Here is a 15,461-nt window from a genome sequence, read left to right on the forward strand (position 1 = left end):
TTATTTTTTTTTCTTTCCTCCCTCCCCCACACCCACCACCACCACCAGGGTTACAAAGGAATTTAACATTGTTTTAATTTGGAACACAGGTCGAGTCTATTAAAACTTCTTGTGCCCCGGGTATATAAAATTTGTACTTTATATCATCACAAAGCTTTAGAGTATTAAGTAATTCATTTAATTAAACAAGCAATTTTTGGACCTTGGGCCCCACTCTGGATGTAAAAAAAGTTTTATAAATTTCAAAGACTGTGGAGGCACGTGATGGACCCTGTGGACCTAGAAAAATCAAGGCCATCACTCGTGCAGATGGACTGATGGACAAAGGATTGGGGTGCCCCCAGGTTTAGACACATTCGAGAGTGTTTGATATCTTTATTTTAACATAATAGGGTTTGCTGATCAAGCAGACATCTGTGGATTTGCTGCCCAGCCTCTGTTCCTTTTTCCTGGAGAGGTATCCCCCTTTCCCTCTGGGGGGCCACTCCCTGCCTAACTCTCACACAAAGGGTTCAGACGGGGCTCCGGGTGGGCAGCAGGGACCCAGGACCCAGGGCCACGGCGATTGGTTCAAGGGCAGTCATGTGACTTGACGAGAGCCAATGAGCAACTACAGATAGCGACAGGCATGCTGGGACCAAGGCACTCACTCTCTTTAAAGCCCTGGAGCTGGGGCCGTTATCCGGTGACCACCACAGGTGAGAGTGCCACTGCCAGTGGCCACCACGAAGAGCCCGAGATGGACTCAACATGGAGAAGAATTAGAGGGAAAAAGAGAGAGTCCAGAACTGCATCTCGATGACACTGTTTAGACCCCTACATCCAACTATCCCCTAAGCTGGCAACTGTAGTCAAATGAGACAATAAGTTATGTTTTGTTTTGTTTTTTTTAGGTGAGGCAGCCCTTGGTTGACCTCACAGATTGCAAGGACCTTGTCAGCTCACAATCCCTTATTACTTTTATTTTTTATGCCTACAGCACCTGGTCTTCCTAGGTGGTCTCCCATCCAAGTACTCACTGGGCCTGACCCTGCTTAGCTTCCGAGGTCAGACGGGATCGGGCTTGTTCGGGGTGGCAAGGCTGTAGACAAGAAGTTATTTTTTGTTCTTAACCCGGTTAGGGTTTCTCTCCCTTGCAACCCAAAAGAGACATAAGCCGATTTGCCTGGGAGTTTATCGACGGGGTGCTGGGACAAGCATGGAGGGTACCTCTGGGGAGCCACCTGCCAGCTTCTCTCTCCCGCCGTAGACGCCGCAGGACGAGCCCCGGGGCCTGGCACGGCAGTGACCTTGGACGGTCACTCCCTCTCTCTGGAACTCGCATCCCGAATGGGGAAGAGGATGGGACGGTCTTTACCCCATGTCCCGTTGAGAACAGAAAACAGTGCGGCTCGCTGCAGCGTTACGTAGGAACACCGCGTTTTCTAGGATGTGACGTTCTCGGCGATGAAGAACCACTATGTTTCGTAAATGGAAACGGCACTACCGAAAACAGAATGCTATAGACAGACCCGTGTCATGTGTGTCCAAAGACTATCGACATACTAGAGTGATGTGAAAATAATAATAAAAGCGAGACATTTTGTGGCAGACTTTGGGGGGAGGTTAGGACTGCGATCTGTGAGTGATCTCGGGGTGAATGCTGCAGCCGCCGGAGCCACCAGCGAATATTCTCGGGACAAACAGGAAATGGGTCAAAACGCCACCTCCACAAATGGTCTGAGCTGTGCTTTTAGTGACTGTGAAGAGAGATCGCAAACCTCACGCTGCCTACACACATGCACACGCACGCACATGCATATACACACACATCGTACACACGTGCACACATATACACACACAGTCATACACACATCTACACAAATACATACACACAGGTGCACATGCACACACATATACGTATATGTATAGACAGACAGACGCACACGCACACGTGTCACACGCACACGCACACGCACAGTCTCCTCCCAGCACACCCCGTTACCCCACAGGCCATTTGAGGCATCTCTCACTGGAGCCTAAGAGCCCGGGGCCCCAGTGGACCTCACAGTTGAGCAAGGAGAGCGGGCACGACTCTTGGGGGACCGCTTGCTTACTGGTCACCCACGAAATTCCACAAGCCTGCGTCGGGACACCGTGGAGAGAACAGAACGTGGACACCCACGGTGCCCACACTGACATCCTGGACGCCACAGGGGCAGGTGAAAGAAACGGCTGAACTTGGGGAGAAAAGCTTCTTCGCGAGCCGGAGGGTGACGGCAGCCACCTCAGTGCGTCTTGGCGCGTGCCAGCCGATGTCCCTCCAGGCGCTTTCTGATTTCCCTACGCTGGTCACGTCTGTCGATCCAACGGCTATAACCCTGATAACCGCTCGGGTTTTAAATTCCTCTCCCCGCAGCTCAGGGCACCAGGCGGTGCCCACGCAGGACGGGAGGCCTTTCTGTTCCAGGGCCACTGACACCTGCCCACACTCACTCAGACCGGGACAACATGGACACACCAGCCACCTCACTGCACGCCTTTGGGATGCTGGCACCAGCCCAGGTCTTGGGACAAAACCCACACAGACACGGGGAGAAGGAGTCGACTCCACGTGGCCCTGGCCACGAAGCGGGTTTGTTTTGTCAGTGTTATGTCGGAAGGGTGCTGAACGAGATGACGGTGCTCGAGGCCCTGCTGTCTCTTTACCGGATGCGAGGGACTCATCCCACATCCTGCACCCCGAGGACCGCCCCTCTGCATGGACCCCAGCCCCTCCCACACTCCCCTTAAAGCTGACTCTGGCCACCCCTCAGGGCTGGGGACACACACCCCAGCAAGGCGGTGTGTCCCAGGCTTGGGCCATTTGGGCAGGCGGTTCTGGGACCCCAGGTAACAAGAGTCGTCTGGGGCCAGAGCTGGGATGAGTGTGAGGCAGAGGCCTCTGCATTTGTACCTGAAAGTCAGCGCTGCCTTAAATCTGTCCCCCCTCCCTGGGCTCGCTAGTCTCACCTTGGGCCTGCGGGAGCCACTGTCAGCTCTGAGCAGGCACGTCCTCTCTCCCTGCAGACCGCTCGCCCTGTGGGAGGGCACGGCCAGGCGCTGCTGGCACCCCAAGCACCATGCCCCTCTACCCCTGGGCCTTGTAGAACATCGCTTAGAAACCACAGTCCTAAAGGACATGCGTCCATCCCCACGCCCACGGCAGCCCCCAAAGACCCCCTCTGGGAGCCCTAATTGTGGTTCCCCGGGCAGAAGTGGCCTTCCCTTCCTTCTGCCCTCCCAGACAGTGTGCTTCTCAGAATTGGGCGCTCGGGGCCCAGTGGGCCCCCACTACTTGGAGAAACAGAACCTCAGCTTCTGCCGCCACAGTCAGCTTTGGAGGCGGGGGACACGCTGATTTCCCCAGGGCTTTATTGATAGTCCCCAGAAGCACTTTAAATGCTGTTCTGTCTCCGGGATGTCTTTCCCTAGGCGCTGGGACCACTCACCCCGAAGGTGTTTTGGAGGGCTGGGAAGGGGCCCTCTGCCGCATTGGGCCGACATCACCCGAGGTTTTCTGGAGGAGGGTGCGGGGCTGGGGTGATGCCTGCCGAGCTCTGTTCTCGCCTTAACACAACTGATGATTGCACCTTGGGTCTGCGAAGTTCTTTCCACAGGAACAGACTCTCGCTCCCGTGGCTGCCAGCCTTCCAGACCCGCACGGCACGCAGACGAGGGGACAAGGCGTTTTTAACGAGCCCCCAGATCTGGTGGCCCGTAGGTCTGGGTTCCAGCCCAAGCTGTCGCATCTGCGGGGGACAGGGCCGCGTTGCTGGGGGGTCACAGCGACGACTCCGCTCGCCTCTGGCATTTTTCCCACGAGCCATCCTGAAGAAGGCTCAAATTGAGCTAGAGAAGACATTTTTGAAAACCAAATGCCAAAGTCACTTCGCGGGACCTAAAACGGAATTGCCGCGTGACCGTGGCGTGGGAGGCTGGTGACCACGGGCAGGGGAGCGGTGCCTGGGTCGGGGCAGACAGACAGGAGGAGACGGAGGAGAAGCCCCCGGCGTGAAATGGCCCAGGTCTCTGTTCTCCTGTTTTCGAGGGAGCCGGCAATTATTTCCACTGGGATCCAGGGAGGACTGAGATTTTTCAATTTTCCTTCAACGCGAGAAGGAAATTAGACTTTTAGTTCTGGTTCATTCGCTTCAGTTCAGAATCGCTCTCTGGTTGAAAACTCCAGTGGCCGTTTCTGGTAGAATTTTTATGCCTTCGTTCCTGCCAACTCCCCAGGCATTTCTCTCCAGCTCTTTATTTTTTTTCTTTCTTTCTTCGGCCTCCAAGCTGCCGTTGCAAAATTATCCTTCTGTCTGGCACTGACGATGCCTCCACCTTCCAACGGTCTCCCGTCGGCTACTCCGGCCGTGGGATGAGGGCCGCTGTCCCGGACCTTTGTGATGAGTCCTTTGTCACAATGTACGAACGTCAGGGGTATTCGTTCCCACCGAGACGTCCAGGGTACCGGGGACTATCTCCACGCTTGTCCCCGGTCACCCACTCACACAGAGCACCCCAACAGGGCACCGTCGGTGCCGTGAGTCTTGGCCCCCAGCAGGAAAAGAGCCTTTTTGGAGGGAAAGCGGGAGGCGAACATGCGGAAGGCTGCGGTGGAGCCCGGGGCTGGACTGCCAACAGTCTCCCTGCTCTGGATCGGAAGCTTGGCCCCTTGATGTTATTCCATCTCTTCGTCAAACCCCGACTCCTCCACCTCGAGCGTTCCCTGGCAGCCGCCGAAGGACACGGTCCTGTCCAGCCTTTGGAAACTTCCTTTAAAACACTCTGAGTGTTCCCCTTAAATGCTGGACAGTCACAGGTTTCCTGGCCTGGAAAGAGAGAGCTGTTTTAAAAGGTTCCTGTCCCCCCGCCCTCCACAAGCTCTAAAACAAAGTACCTTTGTAGTCCCATTCGTGACAACACAATGCATGCGCATTGTTGGTCCTTGACACGGCTGTGGAAGTGACTTAACCCGAGTTAACTTCCCCACTTGGAAAAACGGGCCTGAAACTGCTTGCTGTGCCAACCCAGAGCCGCCTGGGGGAGCCGGCGAGGCAACTTCAGTGACTGGCCACATAGTGCCGACCTGAACGAAATACCTTTTTGTCATGAGCTCAGTCATACCACGTTCCAGTGAGCTACGGCTGCGTAACAAGCCAGTCTAAGATGCAGTGACTTAAAATAAGAGCCGTTTCATTCAGTCTCGGGATTCCGAGGCCAGGAGTGCAGGGCAGGGTTTGGTGTGGCGATCCGTCTGTTCTACCTGGTGTTGACGGAGATCCACGACCGAGATCTGGTCCTTCTCGAAGACGGGAGGAGATTTGCCTAGAATACCACGGCCCCATCTGAAGTTTATACACTTTTCCAGTTGGGAAGAGGGCGTGGTCTCCGAATCCCCGAGCACCATGCGCACGGGCCCGGCCAGGGTGGGCAACAGCTGTCCACGCCCGATCTAGAACCCGCTGACGGCGTTCGATCCCATCTCCGGCCTCAGTCTGTCCTGCTGACGGCTCAGTATGAGGCTGAGAAAAGAGGCCTGACCCACCGAAGGAGGGTTGGTGAAGACGGAGCGTGACGGCTTCTCGCAAAAGATCAGAATTTTTAGCATCACAGATCATCGCAAGAAGGTCCGACCTTCGTTTCTTTTTTTTTCTCGTTTCCTTTCATTCTTTTTTTAAAAATTCCTCTTTCTTCCCATTCATTTTTTCCCCTTTCATTCAACGCCATTTATTGAGCAACTGCCAAGTTCAGAGCCCACAGTTTAGAAGAGGCAACGGATAATCACATAATGTGAATGGCGAGCGTAGCACGGCAAACCAATAGCGATGCTCTGAAGCCGGGTCAACAGACTTTTGCATAAAGGACCAGAGAGCTGGTGTTTTAGGGAGTGTGCGCCATACGGTCTCTGCTGCAACTACTCAGCTCTGCCAGAAAACAGCCCGAAGTATTATTCGCAGCAGCCGACAGACGAAAAACCACCCACGCGTGCATCAGTGGATGGACAGATGAAATGTGGTGGACACATAGATAGCAGACTATTATCCAGCCTTTTAAAGGAAGGAAGCCCTGCCACTCGCAACAGCAAGGATGAACCTGGAGGACATTCTGCTAAGCGAAGTCGGCCAGACACCGAAAGACAAAGACTGTACGATCTCACTTACATGCAGAATCCTCCCCGCAAAAAAGCTGAACTCACAGTGAGAGAGAGTTAGAATGGTGGGTGCCAGGGCTGGGGGTGGGGAGCCAAGTGGGCGTGTTGGTCAGAGAACACGCGCTTTCAGTGAAAAGATGCATGAGCTCTCGGGATCACAGCACGGTGATCAGAGTTAATAATACTGGATTATTGCTAAGACTGCAGATCTCGCCACGGGAAAAAACGGGCTATCTCTGCGCAGTGATGGATGCGTTAATTAGCTTGACCGCGACAGTCATTTCACAACGCACACGGATATCAAAACAGCGTGTTGTACAACCTAAACGTATACAATTATTTTAACTGTTATTTGTCGATCACGCCTCAAAAAGCTGGAGAAAATACATACATTTTTAAAAAGGAAAACAGCCATAGACAATATGTGAAGAAGTGAATGTGCCGGTGTGCACATAAAACTTTATTTATAAAAGCAGATGGAGGGCCAGATTTGGCCCGAGGGCTATAGTTTATTTACTCCTACTCTGGAGGAAAGGAACATTGTTTCTAGGAAGATATAGAACGATGACTATAAATGTCAATGGGGAGAAGGGGCGGGTCTTTTCCCGAGGAAGTGACTACTGAATGAGCAGGCAGTGAGCAGGGGAAGGGTCGTATAGAAGGACAGTGGGGGACAAGTGGAAGGAGACGTGGCATACACTGCAAGAACTTTCCAAAGGCCAGTTTGGACCGAGGAAAGAAGGGTCAAGGGAAATTATCAAGAAATGAGATTGAGGAGCGGCTGACGGTGGCCAAATCATGCTGGGCCTTGCTAACCATGTTAAAATTTGGAGTTGGGGGCGGGGGCGGGGTGGTTCGATCCCAAAACAATGGAAAGCCAAGGAAGGATTTTAAGAGACTTTTTTTAAAGCGTATGCGTCATTTTCTTTTCTCTCCATTAGGTCCCACATCGACCTATCTGAATAAGCTGAGGTTGCATTTCCTCACGAGGAATTAATTCGTTAAGGAAGAGAATGTGGCGTGACGCTAGAGAGCTGAGGTGTCACATTTTGGTGGTCTTTACACTCCTGGAGCAAGGTCGCAGCAATAAAGTCACACATTCCTAGGGATCGGGGAGGATAACGTACGGGAAAGTACTTTTTCCAAGTCTTAAAATGCTATCCAAACGTGAGGTCTTACTATTATTCGAGGTTGGTACTCCAGGATTCCTCGCATAATTAACTAATTGGTCTCACATTTCTTGCCATGGAGTTTGGATTTTTTTTTTTTTTTAAAGAAAGTATTTGGCTCCAAAGGTTTTAAACTATTCTGTTTCACTATTCTGTTTCCAGACAGCTGGAGAGTCAGACAGGATTATCGGGAGGAAAGAGGCATTTTATGACCAAAAGTCAACCTTCTCAGCCAATGGAATTTACATATTAATGACCGCTGTGGCAGCTGTCATAAGAAACCTTTAAAAACCAAACCTTTTCATATTTTCGCATTTCTGGAATTTGGCATGGGGCAGATATTTTGCATTTTTAATACACACAGAAGACCTTTGAATAAAAACCGCAGAAGGAAGATTGATGAGTGTGGACTCGGGGGTGGGGGAATCCGAGCTCAGTTTTAAAGGGAACATCGACCCACTGGAGTCACGGGAATGAGATGAATTCTAACACCCTTGCTGAGAGAAGGGACATGGGGAGTCACATGGCCACCTTTCAGACTTGACAGAATCCAAAGACAGGAAGATATGCCCATTAGAGCCGGTCGTAAAACCACGTTGGGAGTGGGAGGGAAGGCCATTCCGTCCTCCCCTCCACATTCCCCCCAAAAGGCTTTCCACTCCCGTTTGAGATCTCCGCCGACAAGGCATTTGCCGACTTCCCAACTGGGAGCTTCTGCCTTCTGTGGACTCAACATCTTCTTCATGGACGTTTATATTCATTGGCCCCAAAGCTGGCCTCCGAAGCCGCTAGAACATGCCTTCCATCCCAGACTGTCCCCTGCTTCTCCATCTTTGACGGGGGATGGCCCTTCGAGGTCACAAGGGGGCTACCCCACCTCCTGCCTCATGTCCCTGGGTGAAGCAAGAGAAAGAGACGTGGCAGTGTGTCGAGAACCTCTCCCTGGTTCTTCACTTCGGTTTGGCCATTTGCTTCAAAGCGTCTCTCCCGGTCGAAGCTTTGTGTGCCGGGAGGGTCCTCACGGCAGCAGAACCTGAACCCCCAGAAATGACAACGTTGCTCAATAAACCGTGAGAAGCCACCGATGACACGGGACGGGCACCGGGCGTTATCTAAGTTGTTATGTGCAGTCGTGTCGATCGGAAATAAAATTTTTTAACTAAGTGACAAAATCAGGGCGCGATTAACTATATTAAAATGGGGGTGGCCAGAAGGAGATAGGTAAGAGTTCATAGTACAGGGTTACACTTGGGACGCTGGATCCGCTGTGGGACTAGACAGAGGTGCTGGTCCCACGACACTGTGAACGTGTAAAATGTCGTGCTAATTTTATGTCAAGTAGATGTCACTTCAATTAAAAAAAAAGCAAGTCCGCCGTGGGTCTCTCGGGGAGAGGGGCGTTTGATAGAGAGACGGCTCCCGGCTGCATTTTGATCACCCTTCGCCTCCCATTATCCTCTGTGACTCTTCTGCGGTGAACACACATTAGCTTTATCACGAGAAGGGACGAGAAAATGCGTCACGGAGCAGGGACGGGCGTGCACCCCAGAGGGTGGAAGCAGAAGCCGCTTTCCGGCTGGGCCCGGCTCCCGAGGGAGCTCCAGGCACGAAGGAGATGAATTTTTGGTATTTTCCACTCTCCTGCACCTGGTCCCCGAGCCCCTGCCGCCTGTCCCCGCACTGGAGTGAGGCGCTTCCCCACACCCGCAGGCTCTCCCGCCTCTCGAAGCCCACCAGGGACTTTTCTGACAGTCCGTAAGGTGAAACGTACACTTCAGACATTTCCCATAGAAAACGGAGACACGGCCAGGTCCCTGCCTGGACGGCGATGCGGCTTAGGAACACTCTCCCGCTGTGCGGTCACTGGTGGTTTAGCAGAGTCGAAGCTCTTGGCGGTCGGGGCTCTCGGCTCCGAATTCGAAGGTCGGGCCATGCGTCCCTGGGGAAGCGTGGCCACCCACCCCACCCCACCCCACCCCACCCCGCCGTAAGGGGCCGGCGTGGCCCAGCTCAGGGCTGCGGTCTGCCTTTGGTGGCGATCAGCCCAGAGCAGAAGCCCGGCAGGGACGCAGGCACCAACGGCAGCTCTGAGTTCCTGATTCTGGAAACTTGGGGTGAGGAGGGGGCCCGCGGGGTGGGTGACGGGCTCCGTTCCAGCTGCCCTTGCCCTGCAGTAAGACTTGAATGCCTACAAAAGGGGCATTGTGTGAGCTCCGGGAAGTCTTTACAGAGGCATCGATCTTGTGTCACCCGGAGATGTTTATGCTGAAGGCAGTGCCATGTGGCACAGTGCCGGGGAGTCGTGGGCAGACAGATGTGGGCATCCAGGGGGCAGTTGAGGGGATCGGGGAGCTGGAAGGGGGCCAGGAGCCCGGCATGGCCCGCATTCCAGATCCGGCCATGACCAGCTGCGGGAGGGGGCGTGAAGGCTGTGAGACACTCCCTTGGGTCTCGTTAGCCAGGACAACGCTGAAGGCGGCGGGTGGCGGGAGGGCCTTGGTGTGCAGGACGCGGGGAGCGTGTCACCACCCGTCCCTCACAGAGAAGCACGGTGCCCTGTGGGACCCTCCGAGGGAACCCCGGCAGGTCCGTGAGAAGAATGCAGCCTCGTGCCCCTCTAAAGACAAAAGGCCGCTAGCTGTGTCCTCAGATCAGCGCCAGGATTTAAAGGACGTCCCACCGAACACAGAGCGCGCGACTGAACGGCCAGTTGTCAAGTCCTGTGTGTCGGTGCCCAGGGCCAATGCCGGAGGGTGAAGTATGAGAAAGAACAACCAGGACAGTCAGGGCCAGGGCACTGGGCCGGGCCCATGAGCCGGACCTCTGAGACGCTCCTCCCCGCTCCTCCCCAGGGAGCCGAGACGCCGGCCGCTGCGGGGCGGGAGTGTGCCCGGCGCCCGGAGCCCTGAGCGCCAGTGCCATCGGTGCCACACACCGTCACGTGACCGTCACGTGAAGCCAGCATTGACCCTCCCTGCGGCCTGGTTTCATCAGCATTAGATCTCAGGGGACGAGGCACGGCGGAGCTGATCGTGACCCGTCCAGGGCCACACGCGCAGGTGCCGCTGCCAGGACTTTTCCTTCGCTTTCGCCATCCGGCTAAGAAAGAGGTCCTCCCCAGGGAGACGGGACAAACCTCTACGAGAACTGCTGGCCTCTGCGAAATTAAACGTGTCCGTCAATGCATCCGGATGCGGCGCCCGTCGGTCGGAGCGGCCCGCAGGCTCGAGGCGTGAGCGACGGGCTTTTCCAGCTGGGGGCACCGAGGCTTCCTTGGAAGGACGAGAGGTCCCGCCTCGTCTTCCACACTGCGGTGTTTCGGCTCCACTGCTGGCCGCTTCGGCAAAGCAGGCTGCGCCACAGAGAGAGGACAAGGGACGGTGGGGACAAAGGACGGCGGGGGAGGAACAGAGCGAGGGGCATGAGACACTTCCTGCTGACCGAACTTAGAAGTCGCAGGAAAATCAACACTTCAAAGGCTGACTCTTTTTAAAAGGGAGGGGACAGTGGGGGAAAGAAGCCTCCTATGTTTTTCTCACCAAATGCCAAGATCGTGTTTGCCGGAGTTGCGGGCCAGGAGCCAGGAAAAGGAGCACACGCTGTCCTCGGTCTGGTGGCAACAGGAGACAGACGGAGGGGGGAGGTGCCCGCTGGGAAGGGCGGTGATGTGGCGTTAGCAGCTGGCAGGCTGGGTCCCCCATCAGAAAGGATAAGGGGGTTCCGCATGGAACCAGGGCATGGAGGAGACGGCCATCGAGGTTGTACCACCCCCGACTGGTCCCACCTGTCAACGCGACAGTGGTGTAACCCGGCCACGCCACCCCCCTTCCCAGGAGAGACAGGGACCAGCGCCTTCACCAGGCAGGCAAGACCGGGTGACGGCATCACATGTAAGAAAACGGCGGTGGCGGTTTCCCTGGGCCTCTGTCCGAAGCAGGGACACCATGACAGAGAGGGTCACAGCTCCCGTGAGAGGCGAGGCAGGAGCAAGACTTCAAAGGGGACACGCCGCGAACCTCCGGGGCTGGCTGCGGAGGGGCTTCTGGCGCTGCCTCCCAACCCCGATACTGCAACTGGCGGTTGGCAAAGGGTGCTCCAGCCCCAAGAGGTTTGGGGGGGACTAAGAAACTCTGAACCCCTTCTGAGTCGCAGGAGCGAACCCCGGGACAGCAGGTTGGTTAGCACGTGCTCGTTTTGTCTCTGATTTTGATCTCTTTGGAGCTGAGGTGGCGTCACTTACATCTCGGCGTCTGGGGCCTTTCCTGTGCGGCCCCACCCGGCGGGGCGGGCATACCACCGGCCGGAGCCCCCTTCCCCGCTCTGCAGCAAGCGCTGCGGCCCCGCCAATCACGGCCCCGGCTCGGACTTTCCTCCTGCGGCGAATCCGTCCCCATGCTGACTTCCCACGGCACCCGTTCACTGCCATCCTTTGCAGGACCCAATTTACGTCCTTTGTCCGTCAAGGCAGAGTTTTGAGAAGTGGGCTAAGCGTTTCATCTGTCTCTCCCCCGTTCCTTGTCCCCCGGCCCCTCCTGAGTTAACTCCCGCCCAGCTCTTCGCTCTGAAAGCTTCGTGCCCCTGGGCGAGCCGCCCTGCATCCCTTCCCCGCTCCGCCGTGCGTCTGCCCGCTCCCTCGCCATCCATCCCGCTCCCGGACCGTGCCCCGGCCGGGCGCCCGCGGCGGCAGCGTGGCTGGGGTCCGTGGCCCCTCTCCTGCCCGGCCTGCATCGTCAGCCTCCCGAGAAAGCAGCCCCAGCCTCGGCTTCCTCGTGCCTCTCCTCCCTCGTACCTTTCTGCTCCCCGAACTACGTCTGGGCGCCAAACCCCAGGACGCCCTGCACAGACCCTGAAGGTTTTACGGACGAGGAGACAGGATCCCAGAGGGGGCGGCACGTTCGGTGGCACGGTTAGTTCCAGCACGGCGTTAGCACGAGCAGACGCGCTTGCAAATTTCCTAGTAGCCGTGTTTAAAAAGGCATCACGAAGTCGGTGAGAGTAATTTAACGAGGAGGTGTTGTAACTCAGTACATCCAAAATCTTACCATCTCAACATGTAATCAGAGTAACAAATGGTTAATTATAAACGTCCCCTTTGTGTCCTAAGTGTTTGAAACCCAGTGTGTATTTGACACTTGCGGCCCATCCAGAGTCGGACCAAACCTGTGCCAGAGCCACGTGTGGCTGGTGGCTGCCAGGTCGGGTGGCCCCGCTCGGCAGGTCCACTGTCCAGTGCCCAGGGAGGCGAGGCCCCTCGGGTCCCTGCTGTCACGCCTCCCACACCACCTGACTCTGGGCGTCACCGTCTGTCCTCTCCCGCCTCCATGCTCCTGACTGTGATCCTGGGGGTTTTCATTTGCACCCCTGCAGCCACCCTGGCTTGCCCCTCCTCTTGACACTCGCTTGTGGGTGTCCCTCAGGACGAGTGGATTTATGTCACCGAAGGTAAACCATCATTCCCAGGGTTACGCCGAGCCGTGTACCGCTGTAAGAGCTTTCCATGCGATACTCGCCACCACCCCAAGAGTGGGGACTCCTCATGCGTCCCCGCGTGCTGCTGTAACAAAGGACCACAAACCCAGTGGCCGACGACCACAGAAAGGCACTGTCTTCTGTTCTGTGTTCAGTCTCGCGGGGCTAAAAGCAAGGTGCCCGCAGGGTGTGTCCCTTCCCAGAGCCTCGAGGAGAGAATTCACATCCTGGCCTTCTCCAGCCTCCAGAGGTCACCTGCCCCCTTTGGCTGAGGGCCTCCTCCGCTGTCTTCGAAGCCGGCCACAGCGGGCCGGCTCCTTCCCACGGCACATCCGTCCCATCTCCTCTCTGCCTCCCTCTCCCACACGTGAAGACCCTGGGCCCACCTGCAGATTCCAGGATGCTCTCCCTGCCTTCGAGCCAGCTGCCACCCTAACTCCCTCCATCATGTAATCCAACAAACGCACATCTCTGGGGATCGGGATGCGGGCATCTTTGGGGGCTGTCGTTCTGCTTCTCGCTCCCCATTTAACGGATGAAGAACGAGAGGCCAAGGAACGGACACGAAGTCTTCCAGCTGTAAGTCCCACAGACGGTGAGTCCTTGATGCTGGCGGTCACCCGGTTGGCAGTCACTCCCACGGCCGACATCGCAGTGCAGACTGTGTGACCTTAGCCTTCAGGAGGTACCAATGCACCCGCCGAAGGCTTTCCTTCCGGACCCCAGGCGTGTTGGCAGCGGTTCGTTCCTGGATGCTTTACACCGTGTGACATAAAACGAATGGACTCCGTCAGAAAGCATAAAGAAGATGAGTTCTCCGAGGCATCTTTGCAAACAACTTAGATGTGCTGTCACAGGCACAGGAGGACCGCGGCTGTCACGAAAGGTTTCTCCCCGTCGCCTTCGCCCCACGCTGACGAGGGTGGCCTCGCTTCAAATGCGTCTCCGAAAGGCCGGCCCCAATCGAGGTAACCACGCTGCCACCCCAGCCAAGACAAACTCCGGGCCTGTTCTCATATCCTTAGGCACTGTTTCCCCAGCGGCCCGGTCACCTTCATTTGCTCAGAAGGAGAAAGAAAACCTCAAGTCCATTCACCAGCTGCAACGGAATGTTCCGGAAAGGCTGGTTTGAGACAGACGGGGAACGTAAAAAAAAAAAAAAAAAAGTGGATTCCGTCTCGCGATATTGTGATTTATTAGAAATTATATTCGGTCTCCATCCCCGGTCTTGGCACAGAGCTCCTCAAACGCTTGGAATTTCCTCGGCGATGAGCGAGATGAAGGTGTCTTTTGTGACCCCGAACCACAGTTTAATGAAGTGTTGGAAGGCCCTAAGGATGGGGGCTGGTTGTCAGGGGCACCAAGCCTGTGACGGCAGGGCTGGAGCTCACAGCCCCGCCTCTCCACCGCCAGGAAGGGGAGAGGGGCTGGAGGTCAAATCGATCACCAATGGCCAATGATCAATCACGCCCGAGTGCTGAAGCCTCCAGAAGAACTCAAGGATGGAGCTGAGAGTTTCCAGGCTGGTGACCACGTAGAGGTGCTGGCGACACGGAAGCCCCACGCCCGTCCACCTGCCCTGCCCCGTGCTTCTCCGCCATCTGGCTGTCCTGAGTCGTACCCTGCTCTATAAACCAGAAACCTAGTAAGTGAACTGTTTTCCCGCGGTCCATGAGCCATCTAGGATGCGTCTGTGGGACTCTCTGACGAACAGCCGGGCAGTCAGAAGCAGAGGTGACAGCGTGGACCTGTGACTGGCAGCTGAGGGCGGGGTGAGTTTTGTGGACTGAGCCCTCCGTCTGTGGGGCCTACACTATCTCCGGGTAGATAGCGTCGGAATCGAGTTCAGTCGGGGGACGGCCATCTGGTGTCGGAGGACCACACTGCATCGGGTCACAGAAGCGGCCAGTGTGAGGACCGAGAGGCCATGTCCACTGCCCAGCTTCCCAGCAGACTCGACTCTGGTCGTCGGCCCACTGACCAGGCCACGCGTCCCCTGGCCCCTGCAGGATGCCGGGCAGCGGGCTGGCAACGATCCACGTCGCGGGAGGCTGCCCACCTGGCAGACGCACGCGGACGGCCCGGGGGTGAACAGCTTTCTCATCGGATCTGTAATCGGAGCTTGTCACCGGGAGCGGTGGGCTCGTCCCTGTTTCATCCCCTCTCACTCATCAGATGAAAATAAATGGAGATCGGCTAAGACGAGGTGTCTGGGGCCGTTTTCCAAAGGTGCCAGCGAGACCGGGAGCTCGGTTTTCGAGTCTCCCCCATGTCCCCCTTAAGCACCTCACAGGGGGGGCGCAGGCCCGATGGGAGCAGCCAGAAGGGAGCAGGTGGGGGAAGAGGGCGCCCCTCACCGGAAAGACATACATATTAAATAACTATTCTCCGAGCAAGTTAAGAATCTTGAAGATGGAATCGGCTTACTTGGCAATGTGACCGTTAAGAGATGAAGGAGGAACGACAGGCTCGGCCATGCCTGTTCCGTTCTGACACTGTCCCACTGCTACATAAGGCGTTAACTGTTGGGGGAAGCCGAGTGATGGGAACGCAGGACGGTGTGCGCTATTTCTGCGACTTTCTGTGGAGTCTATAATAACTGCAAAGTAAAAAGTATTTTTTTTGTTAAAGATAAAGAGCTTGTCCCTGAAGGA

General features: G+C 55.9%; 1 long non-coding RNA gene and 1 pseudogene across 1 annotated transcript in view; both read right to left on the reverse strand.

The window, feature by feature from the left end:
• The window catches only part of LOC120616011 (uncharacterized), a 132,765-nt gene that overhangs the window by 96,440 nt on the left and 20,864 nt on the right, over positions 1–15,461 (reverse strand). The gene's annotated exons all lie outside the window — the stretch shown is intronic.
• LOC120616173 (uncharacterized) lies at positions 971–1,089 on the reverse strand (annotated as a pseudogene).

Source organism: Pteropus medius, unplaced genomic scaffold, assembly GCF_902729225.1.
Source record: "Pteropus medius unplaced genomic scaffold, Ma_sr-lr_union100, whole genome shotgun sequence".
Taxonomy (NCBI): domain Eukaryota; kingdom Metazoa; phylum Chordata; class Mammalia; order Chiroptera; family Pteropodidae; genus Pteropus; species Pteropus medius.